This window comes from Mus pahari, chromosome 10 (genome assembly GCF_900095145.1).
Source record: "Mus pahari chromosome 10, PAHARI_EIJ_v1.1, whole genome shotgun sequence".
NCBI classification, from domain to species: Eukaryota; Metazoa; Chordata; class Mammalia; order Rodentia; family Muridae; genus Mus; species Mus pahari.
The window spans coordinates 80,216,759-80,227,621 of record NC_034599.1 but is presented as its reverse complement, the minus strand read 5'-3'; positions in this window follow the sequence as shown (position 1 = coordinate 80,227,621).

The window sequence follows — 10,863 nt, the reverse complement described above, 5'->3', positions numbered from 1 at the left end:
GAACTTCAAATCCCTAAAGAAAGAAATTGAAGAAGATCTCAGAAGATGGAAAGATCTCCCATGCTCATGGATTGGCAGGACTAACATAGTCAAAATGGTCATCCTACCAAAAGCAATCTACAGATTCAATGCAATCCCCATCAAAATTCCAACCCAATTCTTCACAACTGGCGGTTATTGCTTAGAGTCTGTATTCTAATTTGGATTCTAACCTCCTAAGTGATTTTTAAAATTGCATCTAATACACATTTCTTCTATAAATTTCTACAAAAGTTTATCAATACAGTCTTCCATTTATCCATTTTATACTATTAATCAGGATAATTTTCCTCACCTAGAATATCTGCTACTGTTACTCATTTAACATTCACTCTTATCTTCTTTAATCCTTAGACAACCCTCTTCAGAATGTGCTATAAGTAGAAGGATTCAGAATGATCCTTTATGGATAGCTTCTTGCCAGTGCTTGAGATTCAAGACACATGAAGGATTCATGATTTTATATGCACTGATAGCTCATTTCATCTGTTGCTGGGTAGGCCTCTACAGTATGCGCATACTGCATTGTGTTGATCCACTCACTCAATGAAACAGTGGCTCCTTTTAAACTGCTATGAACACTTCTGAGAACCATGTGGGTTAGATAGGAGCTAGTTGTTCAATCTTCCTATGACCCAAGTCATTAAGAATCTGTTACCTTCAAGGTATGGTAGTTGAGTATTCCCTGATGGTTTACAGTCAGTTTGGTAATGGGGAAAAATGAACAAGTGGAAAGTTTTGCTCTGGATTTTGTACTTAAAGTGTGGATTTTGTATACCCATCAATTTTGTTCACACTCTTTGATGGGAATTCAGTAGGATGACCCTTTTAGCTCTGGGACATCTGCCCAGAAAGAGAAGGAAATAAGATTGGAGAACATACAGCATTATCTTGCCATAATGGTCCAATTTACTCACAAAATAGTTATTTTCCTCCTATACCTAGAACATACTTATATCCTTCCCCAAGCAACAAAATCTCAATTCCCACATAGACTCTACATCAAATGAACGTCTAGGATTACAGACTTAATGACAGGATGTGGCACTTCTTGGTGTGTGAATTTTTAACTGTAACCATAGTCTGTAGTGATAGAGTTGGGGAATATAGGCAGAAGAAACACTCCCACTCAGAAGATTGAGTCACAGGACACAGATGCCCCTCATAGAGAGCAACATCTGGATGCTGAAGGCCCAGTTTTGAAAAGTTTCCCTGATGATGGGGAAGGGATCGTATGTTATTTAGTAGATACTGCATAGATCCTGGGTTTCTTCTTTAGCTGTTTCCTCTTGTTTTTCTCTCCTTATAGGCCAGATTTGACATAGGCATTTGGATGCCCTTGTTGGTAGCCATAGTTCCCTGTATGTGTAAGAGAAGGTTAAGCCATCTAGTCACAAGGAATCAGCCATTTGCCAAGATCATAATCCTGGTTTCTTTCATAATAGATGCTGCAATGCCTGTAAAAAACCTAACAGGCTCCTGATCTACTGTCTACCTGCTATTCGCTAGGCCCATATCATTTCCAATAACCTCTATATGTGATTCTCAATTTTATTTTACTTTTTGGTTTCTTTATCTTTCACCAGTTTTATCTATCTCCTAACCAAATGGTAGCTATTTTGTGGTTGATAATCCTGTTAGGGAAAGATGCATTCTTAGTTTGATTTTGCTGCAACTCTGGGCTTTAAAGATTTCTTTGGCTCAAGACCTGTCTTAGTCTTAAATCTTTAAATCTTAATTTGAGATAGAGAAGCAGTTGACTTTCCAACCTTCGCCACATTTCTAGGAACTGGGTGATTTTTTTCCTACAATATACTTTTTTTTTAATACTACCATGTCAAAGTTAGCCAAGGTCACCAATGGGTATCAATTCATTATTTGTATCCAACTGATTCCCCAAATGGACCCTTCAGTAAGCACCTGATCTATTTTCCACATTAGAGCAATTTCTCCAATGCTTTGCCACATTAAAACATCGATTGCTACCCTTCTGACACTGAATAGTGATTTTCCTGTTAATGTCACACATTTTAAGTTTTTGTCACAGCAGCATCCTGTGTCAATAATACCAATTTGTGTATTAGGCAAGATAATTACTAGAGAATCTGGTTCTCTACAAAAAATCCCCAATTAAAAATCCCAGAGATTTAACCCACAACAATAAATGGACTCTTTTTTGCTATATTCATACAACAGTCTGCCAGACAAACTACTCCATAAAGTTATTTAGAGTACTAGGTTGACAGTCAAATTGCCATCACAGCCCGTGACTCACAAGGTCATCTTGAGCATCAGTATACAGCAAACCAATGAGAGGAGAGATCCTACGGATGTATTTGCTGTCCATAGTCTTTTGGACCCCAGCTCAATCATGTGGTTTCACTTAGCTGCAAAGTAGGTTTAAGTGTGTGCTCTAGCCCTGGACACATATATCCAAAAGACAAAAGAAATAGATTCGGTCAATAGAGATCACTGACTTTCCCATAGGCTTCCTGATTTCTCATCAGGTCAATAATAATCTTGTTGATAATCTATGGTAGGTATTCTGTAGGAGTGCTGTAATTTGGATAGACAGAATCTGAATTCCTGATATATTTTCTCATATTATTTTCTTATAACATTTCCCGTGGCTTTCTTTTTCAACACCTCCTTCTCCACAATTTCTCTTCCTCTCCTTTTCATAAAGAGAAAGTTCAGCTCTGCAGTTTACACTAATGATGGCAGGATGTGTTGATCTTCTACAGTGCATCATACAGTGAATAGTGCTACGCGATGTCTGGTTATAAGTCATTATCCATGATTTATTTTGTCTTTCAGTATCTTTTTCTCACTGCGTAGCTATACTTGCTCCAAAGAATCCTGTTAATTCACACAAAAAAATTAGCTGAACTCCACACATGTATTTTGACTTTCTGATAAATGGCCACTAAAGATGAAGAAATCCTTCCTGGTTTGGATTTTAGACCCATAGACTTTTGTCTTCATCAAAAATCCAGAGAGTCCTAGAACACGAACCATCTATAATTGGACTCACCTAGACTTTTATTAATTCATAAGGCATGCACTGAAGATAACGATCATGCTCCCGTCATCCTGATATGCCAGGCAGCTCCTGGTGATAAGCGTCAGCAAATGACTCTCTTCTCCCAGGATAGGCATCAAGATGTCAAGCCCTTTAGACTGATACATCATGATAATCAGTGCTTTAAAACTACTGAATACTGCATAATGAAGATACAGGAGTGCTGGAAAGGCTTGGCAATGCTTCACCCTAATTGTCTCAGGACTAAAAGCCTGGAATCCCCCAACAGCTGGAAGCTGCTGCTATGGAAACCTTAATGTTCCATCATCTGAGAGATTAAAAATTGAGACTATTAATGGACCCGACAGTAGTTTGCATGTTTCATTAGAAAAAAAAAAAATGCCATTATTCTAGAGCTCAGGAGAATTGGATTTTCGAGTGATGATTTTATTCTTCATTAAAATGGCCCATAATTTGGATGAAATAATAAAAAAGGAAAGAAAGAAAACAATCGAGGAGGAGGAGTGAGTACACTTTAGGAAATCAATTCTACTTTCCCCAAACCTTTTTCTTGCCGGCTAGTTATCTGACTGGACACAGAAAGGGTTGTGAGAGGAGATAATTAATAAGAAAAAGATGATTCAATACCTCTCCTTTTCTAGCAAGGTTCATTATGAATTGCCCCCACTCTCCACAACATGAAAAGGAAAGGAATTAAAGGATACAGAGCATTATGCACTGAGGCAGTGTCTGAAAGCTGACAGGAGCTTCCTTGGTTAAACTTAATAGCAAAACTTCGATGAGTCTCAACCAGAGAGTATTAAAAAAGAAATGAGACAGGATAAAGAACGCTACATCATTAGGCTAGATGTTGCTTTCTAAGACTCCATGTACTGGTGTACCATGCAAATGATTCCCTATGGACCATAAAAGTTTGAAAAACATGGCTATTGTACATGACTGAGAAGCCAAGCTATGGAGTCAGAGCATCTGGATTTTACTCGAGATTTGCCAGTGCTAACTCTAGCCAAACCATTTACCTCCCTACGTATCCATTTGCATGTCTGTGACACGGGAATGATCATAGCAGAGCCATCAGCCTGCTGTAGAGATTAAATAATTAAGTCACATACAGCAGTTGCAATATGTCTGGCACCTAGAAAGTGCTCACAGGAGAGTTAGCTGTTGGAAATAAATCACTAGTTTCATGAAGGAATGGCATCTTTCATTTATAGAACAGGCCCATCTTTTCATGTTTATACTTGTGAATAGGGTTCGTTGTTCCCTCTTTATAAAATCATCATTGCAAATATTTTTGTTAGCTGTAAAAATATACCATCACATCTTCTAAATATCTCTTGATGCAGGTTTTACTTCCGTTCTTTGATGCTAGAACCATAATGGGATTGTGATGCCGTCTGGATTTCCTGCAGAAACATTGTAAAGACAAATGTATACTAATTGTTATTTATGTAAGAAATGGGTTTTGTCGCTGCTAGTGCTGTGTGTTTTCAGTTTCTCCAGAAGAGTCGCAGCCTTCCTGGATGAACCACTAGGGTTTCATTTATTGTGCCAAAACATTAATTCACTAAATGGTGCCTGAAGGTTACCACGCTCTCAAAAATGGCAGACTTATTTCCGGAAGCCTGTCCTGGGAGAAGAGGGCTCTCCGAGGCCACATGCAGTGTCACCCTGAAGAAACCAGCCAACAGAGCACAGCGTAAAGTCTGAAACTTCTAGTAAACAGTCCCTTTGAGGATCTGAATGCAGAGGTCTGTCTGTAGAGGAGTTTTCTTTTAATACAGAGGAACTTTGTTAGATAAAACCTATTGGAAGCAAAGATGTCCTGCAATGTGATGCATGTTTTGTCTATTGGAATTCTTTTCAGGACTGAAGCCCTGGATGGGGTGGGGATGAACTCAAAGCACAGACCCATCCTACTTCTCATAGATGTTGCAGCTAAGTACAAAGCAAGTGATGTGAATCAAAGGTTCCGGTTGGAAATGACCTTAATCGTCCAATCTTTTCCTCAGCTCTATTTTCAAAACAAGAGTGCTGAGGTTCTGGGAGATTGGAAGGGACAGGGGGTTGATGATAATGACAACTTCAATTTCCTGAGTGCCATGCTGTAACTGTGCCTGGTGCTTCAGTGAGTGGGCCATACTTTGAATTCATGCCACACCCACCATGCCTCCGTAATTCAGGCCTTGCATCTCCTGTTTTCCTGATGAAATTGAGACACTGAAAACAAACAAACAAACAAAAAAAAAAAAAAAACTGTTAGCTAAATTACCAAAGGTAATCCAGCTGGTGATTATTCTAGCACACTCTCCTCAATGACCGGAACAGACTTTCACTTGCTTTCTCTTACCCCATCTTCCTTCTCTGTGTCATTCAAGACCCTCACTCTTCCCTACTTCCTTTACACAACTCACCTGAGGCAGTATTAAGCTGAGATACCCCAGCTTTCTACACTTAGAGCAGCTCCCCACCATCCCACACACTCATGTGAGCTACTGGCCCTGTTGACTTTTCTACAATACATTGTATCTGTCCCTTTTCTGCACCACCAATGCCCCCACCAAGTACAATCTTATCTACAGCAGTAAGCTTTAAAACCCCCTCCCGCTTCCATCCGAGTCCTTCTCCTGGTCTCCAGGCAGCAGCCAGAAGAATCTTTTAGTCATTACTCGGATCACAGCTTCCATGTTCTGACAGTCTGTCACTGGTTGTAGAACAACCTTGCTGTAATGAAGCTCCCCATCTGCCGTTTCACCTCCACTCCAGCCGTCCCCTGTGTGAGCTCTCTGCCCAACCACCAGTCTCACTTCCTGGGGCACTAGCTGTTCATTTCTGCCTGAGGGATTTTGTGATTGCTGTTTCCTTGACTGAACTTTTGTCAGATCAATCCATACCTGGCTCCTTCAAGTCTCAGCTCAGATCTCATGTCCCATGAGAATTCTTTCTTGGGCATTTGGTATAAGTGGCTTTTTATGGCGAAGAAGTCAAACAGAGTTAGTAAAGGAGTCAACTCCAAAATAAAAATTTCCCCTAACTCTTGTTATCCCCTTCTTCTTTCTACTCCCTGAAGTAATCTCCAAATATTTATTGTTGTTGTTGCTATTTAGTGCCCAGAAATCTTAGCCAATCTTTCATATTCTCACCTTTGACATAAAGTGTTTCCTTCTGTGATTCCAGAGTTATGCTTTCTGCTGCTGGCTGCTTCTGGAAGCCAAGGTCAGATCTGCTCTCCACTGGCTCCCCACTCCACCGACAGGAGAAGCCAGCTGTACAAACACATGTAAATATACGCTCAATGCAGCACAGAGAAGAAACTTCATGCCTCACTGATGTCTTTGCCTTTTTTCATGTTCACACAATCAACTCAGAATAGCCAACTGTGCATTTGCTGTCTCTAGAAAACAAACCAAGACCAAGTGGTGCTTGAAGCTGTGCTCTGTGCTGGGTGGCATTACCTGTACCATCTCTAAGGTTCAGAGAAAGAGGAAATACGTAAATTTCTATCTGAAAGATACCACTGCCGGCACTCTTCCCAGTGCACTGTGTTGCCTTGAAATAACTCATGCATTTGAGTAGTTGCAATACATTTCTTTTGCCCATCATTCCTCGGTTTTAATATCTCTAACATGTGTCCACTCTAGTCTTCTCTTTATTTCTTAGCCTGTTAGATGATTGTGCTATACCAGGGTCCACCCTAAAATGATGGGGGAAGGAAACATGTTATTGTGTTATTAAAGAAATAAAGACTTAGTCCTATTAAAAAGAGATAAAAGAATGGGGGAAGAGGTTCCCGGTTCCTAACATGAAGTCTATCAAATGCACCATGTAAGCAGCCACTTGTATTTATGTACCTGTGGATAGCCTGCATCCTTTCCATCTTGTGGCATGTCACAACTCTGGTCCTTGGCTCTCTGTGCAGGGCCAGCTGATGGACGAGAGGATTCACGGGGCTCCTGGCTCTAACATAGGTTCCAGCATGCCCTGCTAGCCCCTTCAGACTTCATTCTGGAAACAGCCATGATAGTATGTGTACAACTAATGTTAGAAATATGAAAAAAAATTCTTAAAAGGTTTATCAGCTGCTTTGAAGTGCAAAAAAATTTAAAAATAACTAGGTAGAACGCTAGCTTGGTGTTTTGGTGTTTTGTGGCATTCCTAATAGTGTCTCGGATCCTTTTGCCTGTTCACAGTGCCCTTTTCCTCCTACTGGATCGCCTTGTCCATCCCTGATATGAGGGTTTATGACTAGTGTTCTGGTATCTTCTTACGCTGTATTTTGTTAATATCCCTTGAAGGTCTGTTCCTTTCTGAAGGCAAACACAGGAATGAATCTTGGGGAAGGGGGGAGGAGGAGCTGGGAGAAATGCAGAGAGGGGAAACTGTGTTTGGGACATATTGAAAACAAAACAAAACAATGAAAATACAATACAATAACAAAGAAGTAGGTAGAAGCTGAGACTTCTGTCCAGACAACATAATGAGGCAATGTCTGGTCACGGGTCACACTTCTGCCACGTGGACAGTAATCATGAGTCATTACCAGTTTCTTGGCCTGACTTGAGTTCGCTGAAGATGCTGTTCAGAAGCTCCAAACCCTGCTTGCTGACCCAGATGCAGCTGAGGGAACATCTCACCACAGTAACAGCACTGGTCATTGGGAGCTACAAGAGAAGTTCCCATTTCTCCAAAGGTCAGAATCTCCATGTTGTAAAACACTTTCTTGACCACCTTTTTTAAAAAAAAAAAAATCATGGCTTGCAATGTTCTTGCTTTGGCAACACACATAATAGAAACCTCTAGAAAGCTCTGGAGCAGAATTTGGGTGTCAGGATAAACAAATGAAACACGGCTGAAACAAAATCAATTCTTGAAGCATTAAAAAGCAGGCAAGAAAGAAATTTGCATTTTGTCTTCCAACTTGAAGTTGGATTAAGTTATCTTGATGACCACCATCTCTTCTTTGACACCTGTCATCTGACATGTGTTATTTCTGCGAGGCTTTTGTCTCTTGGCTTCCTGCTGCTCATCTCTATTTTGCTCTGTACCACTGGGGCTATATTCAGCTGTCTCCCCACAAGTCCTGTCAAGGAGGAAGCAGGGACTGGCTGCTTTGGGTAGCTTCTGAGGATGGCTGAGGATGAAGGACTCCCTGGCAGCACCTCAACATGGCTTCTTGGGTCATGGGTGCCTCTTAGGCAGGTGCAGAACTGGTCACATGGATAAAGTACTGGGAGGCTATCTCCAGCCTCAGAGGGATGGGTGCAAATTCTCCAGTGAGCCCCAGATCTTTAGCTTGGGACACTTCTCCCTCCTATCTCACTCTGCCAATACCTTGGTAGCTGAGCCTCTTGATTTGAAATCATTGCATGGCTACTTCCAGATCTCAAGTGATGTATTTGTGAACAGACAGCTTTGAGGGGCATGCTGATTTGATCCTTTAAAGATACAATGAACCTATGTTTCCTTTAAAATATTCATCATCAGACGGGTTGTTTGTCGAAATAGTCTTAATAGAAAACCACAAATCAATGATGACTGAGTTTTCTTCATTTCCTGTGCATTAGGCACTGGTTCCCAGATCTTTGGATCTTACTCAATCCTAACAATTACTCACTGACACGTACATTTCCTTTACCCTATTAAAGAGGAAAATAAGATGCAGAGAAATAAATGAGGTTGAGATCCATTGTTACCCACTGTGGAGGGCTAAGATTTGATTCGGGATCACGTGCTCTCTTAACCATTATGTCGCCTGTGTTTTGTCCCTGTACTGGAGAGTAAACCGAAAGTTTTGTGTGTCAGGCAAACACTCTACCACAGAGGTATGTCTCTAGACCTATATCTTATTTTAAAGACAGAACTTCACTGAATTCCCCAGGCTAGCCTGGAGCTCACTGTGTAGTCCAAGGAGGCCTTGAATTTGGGATCTTCCTTCCTCTGCCTCCTGAACTGCTGGGACACGCAACTCTGTGCTCTGACTGAATGCACTTCAGGCGATGAAGTCCTTAGCTGTACCACTCTTATGAATTTCCCCACATATGTGTGCTCGGATCACTGTACAAGCTGAGTAATTCTAGGACTGAGATTTAAAAAGTGAATTAAAGTTTCTTGTAGATTGCCAGTTCTGTGAGGCCAGCAGCCATCTCTTGTCTTATTTATCCCTAACTCTCCAACACTTACCATAGACTTTTGACATATTGGAAGTCAAAAGAATATATTTATATTGTAAATGTTTATACAATAGATAGTGAAACAATGGGCCACAGTTCATGTGTATATAAATCATAGACTGCCTAGCCTTGGGTGAAATTAGCATTTGATGCACAGAAATGTTTTTATTGATATTTCCACTCAGAAAGAGACCTAAATAACAAAAGATTTGAAACTGTTTTTCCCAGCCAGAAAGAAAGAGTGCAAAGTCTAAATTCAGGAGAGTAGATTTTTATAAGAACAAAACAGTAGCCTAAAAATAACGGGAAATGTAGGAAATTGTGCTTAAAGATTACTCAGTGACTTCTCATCAGTCTCTAGGGGTTATAAACAAATTACAGAGGATAAATAATACCAAATGTTTGGGGTTTTAATGGCAGGGTTTTTGAGGACAAGGCATGAAAAGAAGCAAGTGTGATAGCTTTATATTTCATTGGAAAGGAAGTGTACAATGCTGTGAGAAAGCAGGTACAATGGAGGCCTGAGCCTTTAAATACTAGGGCTGGCAAAAATCATGGGACAGAAGAGACTCCTGGGGACTGATTTAAGTAGGAGATGTGACTGAGATAGAGCCAGGACACCCTAAATGTAAAGTGGACACCCTAAATGTAAAGTTCAAAAGTATAACTAAATTTGAAGTCTTATTGAACTGAAGTTGTTGAAGCTCTGTTCTTAGGTGTTACCAGCAAAATAACATATACATGTCCAGCGTGAACAAAACTGATGCAGTAGCTATCTATGGAGAGAGAAAGTAGTTTTTCATAGTCTGTGACTGAAAGTAGAGGGGATGCTCCAATTGATGTAAGAAGGGTTTGACTCTACTAAGACTGTGGTCCAACTTCATAGAGTTGGAGAAGATAGAAATCAGATATGGGAAAATAGGATTGGCCAACCTCAGTTATGGCAAATCATTTACATATTACCTAGAGGCATGGTGAAAGTAATACTAAAAACCAGTTACCACAATTCAAAATGCTGTCAATAGGAAAATTAGATTCCACCCCTCCACACATTTAAAAAAATTGGTTTAAAATCTAAACAAATGCAATGGTCACTGTTTCATTTCAATACGTATATGCTTCAAATAACTCCTTTTCAAAATCATAGTCATTCACAAAGGTTAATTCAGGGAATTGCCAGGTGGGATGTTGGACCCTGGCACCGGTAACTCCGTTATATGAATTTGTTTTACGAATGAGTTTGCTATAGATCAGTATCTCTGGAATATATGTCAGTCATATTTTGTGACTTTTTATTCGTATTTTGTGTGGCTGTTCATAAATTGTAGAATTTGGATGATGACTGTAAGACAATTCTGGTTACCTTAGTTCTGTCATTTCATGTTACAGGTTTTTAAAAATTGTCAAAGCTGAGACTCAAAGCAGAAAGTATAGAAACCATTCATTATTGGAACAAACTAATACACGAATGTGGCTTCCTTTTCCTTAAAAGTTTATCTTGAATAAATTCATAGTGGTGAGAAAGCCGTCCCCATGCTCCTCCCTGTCGCTATCCTATTTCTGGCAACATTTTGTACATAAAGATAAGGGCAGACAGTTTTCCCTGAATGT